Source organism: Oncorhynchus keta, chromosome 30 (assembly GCF_023373465.1).
Source record: "Oncorhynchus keta strain PuntledgeMale-10-30-2019 chromosome 30, Oket_V2, whole genome shotgun sequence".
In the NCBI taxonomy this organism is placed as follows: Eukaryota; Metazoa; Chordata; class Actinopteri; order Salmoniformes; family Salmonidae; genus Oncorhynchus; species Oncorhynchus keta.
Genome location: NC_068450.1, coordinates 33,118,775 through 33,135,718, shown reverse-complemented (window position 1 = coordinate 33,135,718; position 16,944 = coordinate 33,118,775). Strand labels below are relative to the sequence as shown.

At 44.1% G+C, this 16,944-nt stretch overlaps 1 protein-coding gene across 2 annotated transcripts in view; it reads right to left on the bottom strand.

Annotated features, from left to right (window-relative positions):
• Nucleotides 1–8,405, bottom strand: part of drp2 (dystrophin related protein 2) — a 254,344-nt gene extending 245,939 nt beyond the window's left edge. For both annotated transcript variants that reach the window (XM_052488310.1, XM_052488312.1), the window contains exon 1: nt 7,991–8,405. The gene's annotated coding sequence lies outside the window, so the exon portion shown is untranslated. The remainder of the gene's footprint in view (nt 1–7,990) is intronic.
• Between the last annotated feature and the right edge of the window lie 8,539 nt (nt 8,406–16,944).

Here is a 16,944-nt window from a genome sequence, read left to right as displayed (position 1 = left end):
TTGTTAGATGCAGAACTGAACTGGAGCCATTAAGACAAATTACAGGGGGGGCCACTGCAGTAGCCTAGCCTGGTAAAGCCAGACTGCACTCACTACTGTTTTACTTCACTTAAAGAGTTCAGTCTGGTTTAACCAGGCTAGCCGTAGTCTGCTCTAATTGTTATTCACCATCGGTCCTGGGACTGCACATTTGATAACAGAAACAAGAGGAGTTTTCATTATACAGTCCTTCTTTACACATAGATTGGGATTAGATGCACTTTTGTAAACCGGGGGCTAAAAAATGCAGCATTAAATTAACATTACCGTCTTTGCTGATTAACAACTAATTATACAGCCTTTGTAGTGGAAACGAGAAGGCCCAAGGACAACAATGGATCGGAGATAATGAATCATTAATAACTGATAAAAGCCTCAACAGTCAGGCATTTATTTGAACATTTATTCAACGCCTGTGAAATATTTATCCAGAAGGGGAAAACGTACGTTTATCCCTCTCTGTGTGTTTACGCCGAGGTAGAGACAAAAGCAAGGAAACCAAAAGCATGTGCATCAATATTGCTCAGGATGACAGGACAAAGAAATACAACGTCACCTTGCTGTGTGAAGCTTAAACAGAACAGCAGAGCACTGAAGCCTGACTGGCTAGACAGAACGTATGACCTCTTTTGGAGCATAGCTCACAAAGTCTGTGACAACTCACTCCCCCAGCCCCGTCGCACCAGCAAACATGTAAATGACGCACACGCACACACACGCACACACACACACACACACGCACGCACGCACACGCACGCACGCTCACGTGCGTAAACACACACATAGAAAACACACACACATATACGGAACACACAGTGCATTGAGAAAGTATTCAGACTCCTTCACTTTATCCACATTTTGTTACATTACAGCCTTATTTAAAATGGATTAAATAAAAAAAATCTACACACAATACCTCGGATGGAAAAGCAAAAACAGGTTTTTAGGAATGTATGCAATGACTCTTTCTAGAGATGGCTGCCTGGCCAAACTGAGCAATCTGGGGAGAAGGGCCTTGGCCAGGGAGGATGTCCATGAACCCGATGGTCACTCTGACAGAGCTCCAGAGTTCCTCTGTGGAGATGGGAGAACCTTCCAGAAGGACAACCATCTCTGCAGCACTCCATCAATAAGGTATTTATGGTAGTGGCCAGACCAAAGCCACTCCTCAGTAAAAGGCACATGACAGCCAGCTTGGAGTTCGCCAAAAGGCACCTAAAGGACTCTCAGACCATGAGAAACAAGATGATCTGGTATGGTGAAACAAAGATTGAACACTTTAGTGTCAATGTCAAGCATCAAGTCTGGAGGAAACCTGGCACCATCCATACGGTGAAGCATGGTGGCGGCAACATCATGCTGTGGGGATGTTTTTCAGCGGTAGGGACTGGGAGACTAGTCAGGATTGAGGAAAAGATGAACGGAGCAAAGTACAGAGAGGTCCTTGATGAAAACCTGCTCCAGAGCACCAAGGACCTCAGACTGGGGGCGAAGGTTCAACTTCCAAATGTCCAACAACCCTAAGCACACAGCCAAGACAACCCAGGAGTGACTTCGGGACAAGTCTCTGAATGTCCTTGAGTGGACAAGAGCCCGGACTTTAAGGCCATCGAACATCTCTGGAGAGACGTGAAAATAGCTGTGCAAGTGATGCTCCCTATACAACCTGACAGAGCTTGGGAGGATCTGCAGAGAAGGATGGGAGAAACTTCTCAAATACAGGTGTGCCAAGCTTGTAGTGTCATACCCAAGAATACTCTAGGCTGTAATCGCTACCAAAAGTGATTCAACAAAGTACTGAGTAAATGGTCTGAATACTTATGTAAATGTAATATTTCAGAATTGTATTTGTAATACATTTGCAAACATTTCTAAAAACTTTTTTTTTTTTTGCTTTGTCATTATGGGGTATTGTGTGTAGATTGATGAGGAGGAAAAAACTATATAACCCATTTTAGAAAAAGACTGTAATGTAACAAAATGTGGAAAAAGTCAAGGGGTCTGAATACTTTACAAATGCACTGTATAGACACACACACACACACACACACACACACACACACACACACACACACACACACACACACACACACAAACTATACAAAACACCCACCCATACCAGCAAACATACACCCTCTTCCCTCCCTGCTCTTTCATAATAAGGAGTGGTAGTTTGACTTGAATGCAGAGCCTCCACACTGAGCTTAGCTCTGTCCGCGGCTCAGAGAGCAAGGCCTGCAGTGCCAGGCAGTAAATAACAGGCATAAAGTTGTCACGGGAGACAACCGGCAGACGCCAAGCCACTCAATGTTAATAGGAGAGCATCGGTTACCAGATTCTAAATAATAGCTCCCAGTCACCATGGTCGGGGTTAGGTACCCAAGGTGCATTGGATTTATAGAGTTAGCCAATTGCTTTTCTATCCCCATTCTTTCCCCCCCTATCCCCTGCCTTCATCTCCTTTCAGCCCGGGGTAAGGATGATGAAGAGGGGGCAGGGGTGATGGCTGATGTGGCTGTTCTGTACTGCTTGAGTGCACACACTTGTCTGGAGGCCAAGGGAGCAAGGGAGTGTGCTCCAAGCTACAATACCACAATCCCCTACAATCTGTGATTCTACCGGGGGGCTTGACACAGCACCGTCACGTTTTATTCGGGTCGGTTGGCTTGACTGTCTGGTGTCTCTTTTGTAGGATAGAGTGATTACAATGACGGAGGACGTGACTCTGTGCCTTTGTCTCCAGTCCCCAGGCACTGTGGGTTTGCTACACCACTATGTGTAGTTTACATGCCAGAAAAAAAGCAGCAGAGTGTCATCAATAGGATCAAGGCTGGTGTCATGTGTAATTAAATCGCAATGACACTTTGACCTCTTGACTCCACAAGGCACATCTTACTGTGCTGCATAAAGCCCCTGGACAGGAAGGAGAACATTATTTGGAAGATGATTATTCCCAGAAGCACTACAGTACCTGACTCAGGTTGAACAGAGACATCAAGCAAGAATATGTAATGCCAGAGAGTCGGTAGATGCTCGTTATTAACACTCGGCTAGAGTTCCTGAAGACCCCAGAGAGACTAACAGTGACTGACGTTTTCAGATCACTCTCCTGAATTAAGAAAAGCTGGAGCCTCAGACACTCGTTGGCACAGGCTGTGCCTACAACTACACACCCGTATAAATAATACATGTTTAGGATCCATGCGTCTGAAAGATCGACAGTAAACAAACTGTGAAAAGAAAGCAGCTATATACTGTTCCCTGAGGAGCACTGTGCGTCTGTGGTTGACTTGAACATTACAGGGCAAATCCATTTGAATTCAATCACTTTTTGACAGTATCCCATTTGATCCCTTTCCATGCGTGTTTTCCCATGGAAGAAGTGGTCAGAAAGTCACTTTTTAGACATGAATGTTAAAACATTCAGGAGATAAAGGTGCTCAAAGTTGACCCATTTTGTCTACCCCATTGTACCATGATGAGACGTCCATGTCTTCGTCACTGGAAAACAGAAACGGTTGAGTTTGATATAATTAAAGGCTTACAAACAGTGTTGTCAAACAATTGTATTCTTTTTTGAAGACCCTATTTCACGTAATCTGAGTTTTTTGCCTGTCATCTACCTATTGCAGATTCAGTCTTCCCAGCCTGGTGCAGGTCTACAATTTTGTTTCTGGTGTCCTTTGACAGCTCTTTGGTCTTGGCCATAGTGGAGTTTGTAGTGTGACTGTTTGAGGTTGTGGACAGGTGTCTTTAATACTGATAACAAGTTCAAACAGGTGCCATTCATACAGGTAACGAGTGGAGGACAGAGGAGCCTCTTAAAGAAGAAGTTACAGGTCTGTGAGAGACAGAAATTTTGCTTGTTTGTAGGTGACCAAATACTTATTTTCCACCATAATTTGGAAATACATTCATTAAAAATCCTACATTGTGATTTTCTGGATTTTTTTTCACATTTTATCTGTCATAGTTGAAGTGTACCTATGATGAAAATTACAGGCCTCTCTCATATTTTTAAGTGGGAGAACTTGCACAATTGGTGGCTGACTAAATACTTTTTTGCCCCACTGTATGTGCAGTTTGCGAGCGATTCGTTCTTTCTGAACGACTCTTTTAACTGACTCAAGACTCATGATTAGATTTTCTGAGTGACTCGTTCATTTTAGTTGTTTGTTTGATCTGGTAGTACTAGCTGCAATGAGTCCTACAGCTGGATTAATACACACTCCTCCATCACAGCAGCTCCAGAGACGTACTACAACCACCAACTGTCTGTCACACGCACGGAGGGAAATAGATTGTGAGCATAGAAGACAAATACATGTTGGTGCAAGCATGATTGCAATTCATTAATTATTGAATATTATGGACACAGCTTTGAAGAACCAAAACATACACAGCCTCTGCTCAACAAACTTGAACATGAATCGTTTGGGGGAGCTGCAGTTAGCGAATGACATTGTGTGCGCATGACATTGTGTGCGCATATTACCCTCACGGACGGCAGTCAAGCAACACATTCTGGCAGGAGTCGCTCACAATCTAGTCTGGTTGCAGCCACAACTAGAACTCATTTCAAATGTATCAAGAAATAATCTTATTTGTAAGCCTAGCAATCAACAAATGTACATTGTTTAAAGCACAAGGTTACACGTCTCAGTCACAAATGACAGCTCCAATAAGCCCTCTATGGTGAGCGACGTGTGAATGAGAGGCTGGTAGAATCATGATGACTCTTTTGAGTTTTCAGTTCATCATTCGCCAGTAGGAGGTCCTGCCTGCTGCCCCCTATGGTGAACGAGATGTGAACGAGAGGCTTGTAGTATCCAGTGGTGTGTATTAATTGACGCCAAGGGAAGCCAGTCAGGCTTCGCAAAAAAAATGTTTAAACATTTAAAAAACATACAATAATTCATCTTTGTCTCTCTGCGTTTCATTATTTTCCTTCAATTGGCAAGAGGCTAAATGTATCTTACCTGAGAAAGAGTAGAAGGCTCATGTTAACTAGCTAATGTTGCCCATGAAAGGAAGTTAGGCTAGTGAGCAAGCATTTTAGCCAGGTAGCCTAGGAAAACAACAAATAAAAGTGTGAAAAGAGAGGATGGCATTGACATTTCTCTACAATTAGGGTGAGTCCACATGTTTTTTCTACTTACACAAATGCACGCACACACACTCAGAGAGAAATCAGAACCATGGATAGACAGCCACATCATATTTAGCTTGCATTGGTTGGACTAAATTGTTTTTGGTATCTTCTAGTTGTCTCTGTATTAGACTAAGCATGGGTGATTTGATGATATTGAAATGGTGCTGGAATAGTGGAGGCAGGAACTGTTTTCTTTGCGACTTGCGGTAACTCTCAGTGTTTCTAAATCAATAGTTGTTTAGTTGTCAAGCATATGTGTATAGGTGGCAGGGAAGTCAGGCGCAAGAGAGTCAAACGGAGTGTAAAATGGAGTCTTTTAATAATGTCCTAGTAACTTGCTCCATAACACTAAACAGGAAAAGAACATAAACAAAATATGGGTACGAAGACCCGACGCGCACCTATACAACAAACAACACTACACTGACAATAAACAATCTCTGACAAAGACATGAGGGGAAACAGAGGGTTAAATACACAACAGGTAATGAATGGGATTGAAAACAGGTGTGTGGGAAGACAAGACAAAACCAATGGAAAATGAAAAAAAGGATCAATGATGGCTAGAAGACCGGTGACGTCGAACGCCGAGCACCGCCCGAACAAGGAGAGGCAACGACTTCGGCAGAAGTCGTGACATTAGTAGTCAGAAAATGTTGGAAACATTAACTTGGTTGACCATGCTGTAGGCCATGTAACTGTTTGTTACATGCTATATGTTTTGTGGACTTCGGATTGGTTGCTCTCCGGTTTTGTGATGAAACAAACGTGTGGGTGAAATTATTCTGCCACTGTGTCTTCTTATTGTCTTGGCCTTAAGTCTGTATATCACGGGCGCAAGGCGCATGAACTAACAGGATTTATAGAGCAAACAAGGTAATTGTCACAACACATAGGATGTCATATGGCTTTCCCCCCCAGTGATTTTCCCCATGCACCACTACTGGTAAATTATGACTGTTTACAGTTTTTAGTTCATCATTCACAGGTAGGGTTTCCTGCGTACTCTAGGCATTACTGATTCAAATGAACGGAATGAGCTGAACTTTCCACCACTAATGGTCAAGTCTTTTCTGTTATGTATATTTCTATGATTTCCTATGGAGGATTGACAGTATAATTTTAAACAGATATTGTGGACCTCCAATCATTGCCAACCATCTTTCTGACCTTGTTTGCATCACATTACAATGATAAAACTGGGGCAAAAATGTAATTTCAGAAAGTGGGGGGACATGCCCCCCCCTACACAGACTCTCACACCTGTCAAAAGGAATAATAATCTACACTTAATGGCACCATCACTATCAGCATCAGCAGCTGTAGGGGGCTGACAGTTTGTGTTCTATAAAGAAAAGTAGGAGCTAGTACAAGAAGGAGAATGGTAATTTGGAGATATGCAGCATACAGTATGCATAGAGCACTCTAAATACAGATAGCCTAGGAGTGTGAAGAAAATGCATAGCCATGAAAACCTGTCCTTGGGGCCGCTGGAAGGGAGAGGAGCTGACAATGAAACATGCTCCTAATCCCTTTAAACATGTTTCAAATGAATACTGAGCCCCTATAGCCAACAAGTATTTGATACACTGAATGCAGATAAAGCACAATAAACTATAGCATCACAAAACCAATTGTATTCTGTTGATCACACATACTACATCGCCCATTCACACATACTAGATCACCCATTCCCTCTCGGGTAGGATGGTGCTCTGTAGCTCAGTTGGAAGAGCAGGGCGCTTGCAACGCCAATATGGTGAGCTCAATTACCGGGACCACACATACATGACGAGAAAAACGTATGCACGACTGACTGTAAGTCGCTTTAGATAAAAGCATATGCTAAATGGCATTTCTTCATGTCACACATACAGCCTACTTTCCTGTTTATGGGCATTATTCTGTTATTACTAATGCAGCATTTGGAGCCCAGACACTTTCATATGTTCATCTCTCTTACTGAACTAAACTGCCACAAGCACAGAGAGCTTTTCGGGCTGTAGGATGATCAAAGAATGCTTCACAAAGCAGCTTTATAAAGAACCTTCAAGCGCCTACTTAAGTACTGTCATCTATAAAATGGGGTAAAACACATTGAATACAAACGGAAACTACTAGATTTTATCCCCAGTGTCTATTTATGTTTCTTCTCAGTAGAGTTAGACAAACCTCTTTACCTATATATTTGAACACGTGATTAGCCTTTATATTTGAATTCACCAGTATCACAGGACATCGGGAAGCATAATAGCCCGATGCCCAAATAAGAAACATTCTCCATTGAGACTACAAATAATGAAAATGCAACATGCCATGAAAATGTGCAAATCGAATGACATGACAAAATTGATCTTGGCATGTGCAACAGTTCAAATTTGGTTAAGATGCTCGCGCACATTTTTGTTTTCTGATTAATCCGTCTGCTGCGCCCGTAGCCAAAATCACGCCGAATGGAAAGCAAGGAGTGTATTATTCTTATCTATGCAACATTGTGCCTACAATACCGAATGCTGACAGAAGCCTATATTCTGTGGTTTTATTCTGAGTCTATTGAAAGCCCGACAGCTCATCTAACCCGCACAACCGGGCACAACATCGGGCATTAGGCATGAAGCCCGAATAAAACGTTGATTTAATGTTTTCACACAAAAATAAACTTAACACAAGAACCGAATATGTCGTGTTATGTCAGTGACTTATAGGCAATAATATAATGCAAAATACATGTACTTGCTTTCACTGGTCTAATTAAACACAAATTGTAGATATCCATACTTGGGATGCATGTAATCTTACCTTTCTCTTGTCGGGCAGAAATTTGGCTCAGGTAGTGTCGCAAAGTGCCACGGAATAGCCTAACAGACTTGTCTCGCAGACTGAAATAACCATGAATCGGGGAAAATACGAAAATTGCGCAGAGACTGACGCGAAGATAAACATTTCAAACCGCTGAACACTACTCAGGTCAGAGAAGCGCTATAAGGCTGGATGGAGTCTCGCTCTCATTGCTGTTGACATCAGAGACGTGCTTAAGGTGGCCCGCGCAGCTATTCAAATCAGTTCGGCGCATAAAAAAATCTGCCTTAAAAAAATAGTACTTTTCACATTTTTCTGTCAACTTCTCGTACCAGAATGTAATATGAAATGTTGGAAATGCATATCCACTGACAGTCATCATCCATGAAATGCTACTTTAGTTGGAGTGTCCTTGTCCTGTGATATAGCTAGTCTAACTACAGAATACTGTATTCAGTATATGCATTCAGGCAATGTTTTCAACCTCCCTCAAAACAAGGTGCCAAACAAAACAGGCGCAGGATAGTTCCAGACACCAGGGAGACTATTGGCTCCAGAGATGGGGAAAGTGACATAGGTCTTATTAAATCCGAGAATAAGGGTGTGTGGATTAAAAACACAATTAAAAGTCTATCAGAGCTAAACTTTCAGCTAGAAAATTGAGGTACTTAGTTGCATAAAATGAGGTCTGGACACAGCAATGCTCAAATTACGGTCCCTCTTTATTTCTAAGTTTTTTTTTATTTTACATTTTTGTAGGGAAAACACTTAATTATGATGGATTGATTGGTAAACTGTCGGTAATTCATGTGAAATGGACCAATACATTGACATTGTCATACCACTACGTTAGTGGGGGTTGACTCATAACCTGCACGCCCCGTGGTTATATCCGCAGAGCGGGTTTATGATCATTACATGTTGTGTGGATTAATTGTGGCTGTAGAAAGGCCCATAGAGTTGGTGGAATCGTCCATTAATTCATGGTCACTTGCTCACCTGGTCCAGGTGCGCTTTAATTAGGTCAGGTGGAAATGTCAGACAGATCTCAACTCATTAAAAGGAGGGAATCGCCACCGCCTGACCTCGCTGCTTTCTCTTCCTCAACTCCGTCTAATCCAGAAATTCCGTGTGAACATGAATCAACGTAAATCCACCGAATCTGTTACATTTCATCTGAACTATCTGTTGTGATTGGGAGAGCTGGCCATCAACCTGAAAAGATGAAATCGGAAACGTTCTGATTATTTGCTGAATTGATAAATCCTGATATCAAATTGATTGAGATTGTAGAATTAATCATTTATAGTTTATTGATTTATATGTATTATTATTCTGCTTACGATGAATAGTTGAGCCTAAATTACTCAATGACAATTCCTGTTGAATTCTTATTGAACTGAATAACCTAATTGTTAATAATGAGAATGATTATGATTTGACTTTTGATTATGAATTTGATTGGATACATGTTGTTCTGTTTCCTTTGTTATGTAGCACAGACAAACTGCCCAGTAAATATACCACTTTGTGGTTAAAGGAATTCTTGCCTCAGGTCTCATCCATTCCTTTGTCACCTGACCCATGACCACCTGTTCACCTTTACTACTGTCAGTCATCCTACCTGTCCAGCTATCCACACAGATTCCATTAATCTTTCAAAGGTCCTTCGAGACGAATAATGACTAAACCAAAGGGAGTTGACCTGACCACCACTCCACATGGACCTGACCTGTCTGCATTTCTTTCCCAATCTGCTCCTCTGGTACATCATGGCACACAGCCCCCGAAGGCTCCGAGGTCAACAGCCAACACGGAGCACGGGGGACAGGCCACTCCACCAATGCCCTCTATGCCAGTGACACCAGTTAGCATTCCTCCTCCATCTAGCCAAAGCCCCTCTCCTTTGCCTTTCTGACAATTACCAACAACGGCAAATCGTTCCTCTCGTCCAGGGCCTGTCAGTCATCAACCATCAGGTGGGGGGAGCTCTCACTCAAGTAATGCTGCCACCAACAGAGGGTCTGGGATAGTAGGGGACATGCCCAATGAGGCCACAGTGAGCTCATCAGCAGTCCCGGGTTTATCCTTCACGCAACCATAAGAGGGAGCCAACATCATGAAACTGCTAGTAGCCTCAGCCTATGGAATTCCCAGACCGAAGTTGCCATACTTTAAGAGCAGAGAGGGATTTTGTTCCTTTTGGAAATGGCATTGAGAGCCTACTGGGTATTCACAGTCATCTGTCAGAATGCTACAAATACCAAGTACTGATGGATCACATGTCGTTTCCCAGTGCATACAAGCTGGCCAAATCCTTTATGAACTCCGACAACGCTCTCCAGGCCCTGAAAGCAAGATATGGTGAGCCACGCCAGCTAGTCCAGAATGAACTAAACAACATCCTGAACACATCTCCAATCAAAATGGGAGACCATGCTGCCTTCCAAGAGTTCTCCCTTGCTGTCCAATCCCTGACCTCGATGTTTCAATTCGTTGAAGGACAAGACGGGAACGAGCTGAAATGTGGCTACCACGTGGACAGGCTTCTTAGCAAGCTTCCAGCCTACCTCAGAGACAGTTTCGTTGAACATTGTTTGAACAAGGGCATCCTGAAAGAGGGCTTGAGAAGCACCTATGCTCTCAGAGACCTGGCAGCATGGTTGCAGGGGGCGAAGAGCGAGGGCGAAGACCATCGCTCACCAGGCCACAATCTCAGCCACAGCCTCAGGGATAAGGAAGGAGTTTGAACGCAAGGAGGGTCATAAAAGGCAAAATCCCACCACCATGTACTTAAATAGGGAAGCCGGGGAGGAACCCGGAAGGGAGGAGCCCGGGAAGAAGACCTCTCTCAAGAGTAGACAAATGTGGGAGTATATGGAAAAGAATGATCTGATTACAGCCAATCAGCATGCTTATCGCAAAAAAACATTCCACGACCACTGCATTGGTTGACATGACTGACCAGTGGCTCAATGCTATGGATATTGGCAGGTTTGTAGGTGTACTATTTTTAGATTTCAGTGCAGCATTTGATTTAGTGGATCATGAAATTATTTTGACAAAATTAATGCATTATGGTTTTAAGGAGGTAGCATTGAATTGGGTACAGTCATATCTAACTGACAGGAAACAGTCTACCTATATCAATGGTTCATTTTCTTCCCCTAATGTGTTAAACTGTGGAATACCGCAGGGCAGCTGCCTTGGGCCACTTCTCTACTTAATATACACCAACGACCTTCCCTATGCCTTGGTTGAAACTCAAGCTACTATATTTGCAGATGATACTACAATTTATGCAGCAAGAAAATCGGTTCAACAGGTACAGCAAGTTTTGCAAGGAGATTTGGAGATTATCAGGAAATGGGTTTGCCAAAACAAACTTGCTTTAAACACCAAGAAAACCAAAGTTATGTTGGTCTGTTCAACTAGGAAAAGGCCAAAACAGCATGGGATACAATTAAGTATGGGAGGAGTACAAATTGAATAAGTGGCAGAAACCAAACTACTGGGAGTGCAGCTAGACAACTGCTTATCATGGTCGTCTCAAATAACTAATCTATGTAAAAAAAATATATATTAAAACAGCATGCATAATCAGAAGGCTAGCTAAATATTTACCAGGGAAAATCCTTCAGAAAATAACACAGGCATTGGTTGAGAGTCAAGTAAACTATTGTTCGGTGGTCTGGGGAAATGCATCATCTAGTGAAGTTAGGAGGCTGCAGAATGCACAGAACAAAGCAGTAAGGATTGTTTTAAGGCGGAGATATGGTTCTTCTGTTGCAGTCATGCGCAGTGTCCTTGGTTGGTCATCAATCGACAAGATAATTGAAAAAAACATGCTTATCTTATTTTATAATATACATCATTTAAAACGGCCAAGTTCTATTCACAATGGTATTCAGTTGGTAAGAGACAGACATTCCGTAAATACTAGGAATAGATTGTCCACCATCTATGCGGTATCCAGACAGAAAAAATAAATGGGCTAAAGAACATTTCGATTTAGAGCAATAAAGAAATTGAATAAATTAACTGAGCAAACTAGAAACCTTTCAATATATAAGTTTAAACATGATTTAAAAACAATTTAAATATAGTATATAGAAATGTTGTGGGACTATAGTAGATGAAGAATCCATTTTTTTTAGATTGAGTATTTATTGGGTCATTATGCTAGTGTATTATGTATGTTTGTAATAGTGTGTTATATGTGAAAGTGTGTTTGTATTATAAATTGTATTTTAATGTTAAGGACTCTTGGAAGATTAGTCCAAACGGGGACTAAAAGAGATCCTAATAAAATAAAATAAAAATCAAATCAAGAGCAAGAACATCAAATTCCAGCCTTACTGCACTATTTCCTTGGCTCATACCCCAGGGTACAAAAGCTCACTCAACCCCAATTGAAGGCCTGGATAACTTCAGGCGAGCGATGCTACAAGTGTGCTCATATCCATAAAGCGGAGACCTGCACATTGAGGAAACCCTGCAATCGCTGTGAGGAAATCCATCTCATAGTGTTGCATGATGTAATTCCCCAAGCACCAAAGGAGCAGATTATGCTCATGGTAGGAGCCGCAAAGGAGCTCTACCTCAACCAGCAGAACCAGTCTCCGATGGTAATGTTTAAGGTGGTTAAGGTCACTCTGCAAGCGAAAGGAGGAGCATGGATACATTCGCCGTTCTAGATGATGGGTCTAAAAAAAACAATTATTCTCCCAGCTGCTGCCCGGCAGCTAGACCTGGAAGGGACCCCCGAGACCCTTAACCTCAGAACGGTGCATCATGTTGTTATCCAAGTGAAAAGATCTGCCGTGATCTTCTGCATTTCACCTTCAGGACAGAGGGACGTGGCCTATAACATCACCAATTCCTTCATGGCCTGGTGAGTGGTGAGTGTTCTACAGAAGCAATATTCTCATCTCAGAGGATTACCTCTTTCTAACCTGGCCAGGGTTGCGCCACTCATCCTGATTGGGTCAGACCACCCACATCTCGTCATCCCAGCGGAGACAATACAAGCTGGACCAGAAGGAGGGCCCGTTGCTGTCCATACATCCTTGGGTTGGGTTGTGCAAGGTTCAGTCCATCTACTTCTCTCCACCAAAGCTGTAGTCACAGCAAGTCCTCTTCACAAGAAGCAGTTCAGCTCTATCTCCTTGTCCAGCCACTGACCTCCTACGGAATGTGGAGATGCTCTGAAAGATGGACACCTTCTCCAACCGGAAGCTACAGGAGGTCTCCCGCTTGAAACATGACTCCTATGCATTAGACCTCCCGGAGAAGCGCACTACCACCACTGAAATGGATGGCGTTCAGAGGTACGCAACCCTGTTGTTATGGGTGCCCAACCATCCTCCTCTGGCAACCACGACACGGGCTGTACTCCCGCTTCACCAATATGACAGCTCATGAAGAGGGAAACCCACTCAGCGAATCCTGGTATCTCCCTCACCATCTTATCCAACAACACGCTGGGAAGTAAAGACTTGTCTTCAACTGTTCATTCTAAGCTGCTGGACAAAGCCTGAATGATTGTCTACTCCCCGGACCAACCTTAGGTCCTTCCTTGTTTCGGTGTCCTTCTCCCGTTCCGGCAGCACTCCACAGCCATCAGTGGAGACATCAAAGCCATGTTTTATCAGATTAGTCTGCTGCCTTCTGACACCACACTCCTCCGGTTCATATGGCAATATATGGAACAAGAAGCAGAGCCCAACATCTATGAATGGCCAGTCCTCCCATTTGGGACCACATGCAGTCCTTGCTGTGCCATATACACTCTGCAGAGACACACACGGGAGAACCCAGACAGAGACGCAGAAGTCTGGGATTCAGTGGAGAATGCCTTCTATGTGGATAACTGCTTACAGAGCGTCCCATCCACTGTGGAAGCGAAAGCACTCCTTGATAAAGTCTGGAATCTCCTGTCCAAAGGGGTATTCAAGGTCAAACAGTGGGCGAGCAACAGAGCGGAGGTTATGCAGCACCCCCCGCCACAAGCCAGGTCAAGTAGCAGTGAACTATGGCTTTCGCAGTCTGGTGCTAGCCCACAAGAGCCCACTCTAGGACTGAGATGGAGCTGTGTACCGGATACCGCGGGGTACAAGCACCACTCAGCCCTGAGAACCGAAACCCCCACTCTGCGCACCATATATCGGACCCTGGCCAGTCAATATGACCCCCTCAGGTATATCCTGCCATACACAACCTGGGCCAAAGTCTTAGTCCAGGACCTGTAGCAGACCAAGAGGGACTGGGATGAACAGATCCACCCGGCTGACCTAGTGGAACGATGGCTCTATTGGGAAACAGAGTTGTCGGAGCTATCTAATGTCCAGATGCATGGTGTATGTGGCACCCTGTGCTGACCAACTGGGATCAAGCATGGAACTACATGTGTTCTGTGATGCTTCGGAGCGCGCTTATGGGGCAAGTGGAGGATACGGCAGGCCACACCCATGTCTATTTTGTCATGGCCAGGTCCAGGGTCGCACCCAAGAAGCAGTTGTCAATGCCTAGGCTGGAACTCAGCGCTGCCCTTTCCGGAGCCCGGTTGGCCTTGTGAGTTGAGCTCACCTTGCCAATCCAAAGGGTCGTCTACTGGAGTGATTTGACCACTGTACTGACCTGGCTCAAGTCGGAGTCCTGCAGGTATAAGGTGATCCCCTGAACTCTGCATTGCGTAAATCCAAGACCTAACAGAAGTCAAGGACTGGAGGTATGTTGACAGTGTAAACAATCCTGCTGATGACATCACTCGTGGTAAAACCCTTAAGGAACTGGCACAACCCCAACGCTGGAGCTTGGGACCACCATTCTTGTACCAACCAGAGAAAGAGTGGCCGACAGCCCCCAGGCCGCAACCAACTGAAGCTCATGAGTTAAAGAAGTCTGCCCAATGCTACAGCATGTCTACGAAGCCAACAGCTCTCCCTGACCTGGCACAATCCCAGACACTGCAGGATCTGATCGCCGCCACAAACCAGACCTCAGATGGGGTAGCTTCCATACCCACTTCACCTGCTGCAGAAACACTACTCCTACAGCATGCACAAGCAGTCAGCTCCCCTGAGGAGCTAAAAGCTCTGAAAGCTGGTAGGGAAGTGGCTAAGGACAACAGTCTTCTCTCTCTACCCCAGAGTAACACAACATCCTCAGAGTGATTAGAGTCAGAGGGAGGCTGTGCCAAGCAGAAGTCTTGGATCTCAATGCTATCCACCCAATTATCCTTGACTCCAGACACCCTCTCATCAGCCTCCTCATCAAGAGTTATGATAAGAGGCTTCTCCACCCAGGGCCAGAGAGAGTCTATGGGGAGATGAGGCAGATGTACTGGATACTTGGAGGACGAGGAGCCATTCGTAAGCACAAATACGGCTGCATGGAATGTCAGAGATGGCAGGCCGGAGCAACTGTGCCCAAAATGGCAGATTTACCCCCTGCTCGCTTGCGCTTCCTCAAACCTCCCTTCTGGTCAACAGGAGTAGATTGCTTTGGCCCTTTTATGATCAAGTTAGGTCGTCAAGTGGAAAAGCGCTGGGGAATTCTGTTCAAGTGTTTGGCAACTAGATGTGTCCACCTGGACCTACTGGAGAGTTTGGATACTGAAGCCTTCCTCATGGCCCAACGGCGGTTTATCTCCCGACAGGGGAAACCCTAGGAGATTCTGACTGACAGAGGCATAAACTTCAAGGCAGAAGAAGCCAGGTTGGAGGAAGCTTTCCAAGCAATGGAACCAAGCCTCCAGGATCAACTGATGGACCAACAAATCTCCTTTAAATTTTAAATCCTTTAAATCCTTTAAATCTCCTTTAAATTTAAAATCTCCTCCAAATTTAACCCTCCAGGAGCTCCTCATTTTGGAGGAACATGGGAGAGAGATCAAATCTGTGAAGACCACCTTACGAGTCGTTCTGGGGGACCAAACTGTCACTGAATCTGTCTTGCAGACCTTCCTGATAGAGGTGGAAGGGATACTGAACTCCAAACCATTGGGATATCTCTCTGGTAGACATCGCTGACCCCAATCCGGTTACACCGAATCTGCACTTGATGAGATGCTTCACTTCCCCAAGCCATGTATGCTGATACAAACCTCTTGGCTGACCATTTCTGGGCCCGATTAATTCGGGATGGCCTACCAAGCCTACAGCACAGAGGGAAATGGAGGAAAGAAACGGCCAGCCTGGACACTGGCCAAGTAGTCATGATAGTGGACCCTTAACTGCCTTGAGCCTCCTGGCCAGCGGTCCATATCACCAAGACCATGCCTGGGACTGACGGTCAAGTTAGATCAGTGGAGATCCAGGTAAAGAACCAGACATATGCCCGGCCAGTTGCTCGACTAATTCCTCTCCCTGAGAAGACAGAGGACGTAGAACAATGAGCCTTTTGAGGAGTGTGGAATTTAACACATATCCGGGGTGGCTGTAGAAAGGCCCATGAAGTTGGTGGAATCGCCCTTTAATTCATGGACACTTCCTCAGCTGCGCCAGGGGCGCTTTAATTAGGTCAGGTGGAAATGTCCGACAGATCTCAACTCATTAAAAGGAGAAAATCACCACCGCTCGCTGCTTTCTCTTCCTCAACTCCGTCTAATCCAGATATTATGTGCGTACATGAATCAATGTAAATCCACCAAATAAATTACCTTTCATCTGAACTATCTGTTGCGATTGAGTGCGAGTCATCAGTTATTTAGTTATTACCGCGGAGCGCAGCTTGCAGCACACGCTTCAAACCTATTGTGATATGTCAATGGACAAAGATCACGGCCCTATAGATCATCACAGGCCAATTATCCCATTGACATATGGTTGAAATGTAACGAAATTACATGTATATATGAAGACAAACCTGGAAAGATGAAATCGGAAACATTCTTATTTGCTGAATTGATAAATTCTGATATCAAATTGTTTATAGATTGAATAAATTATTGA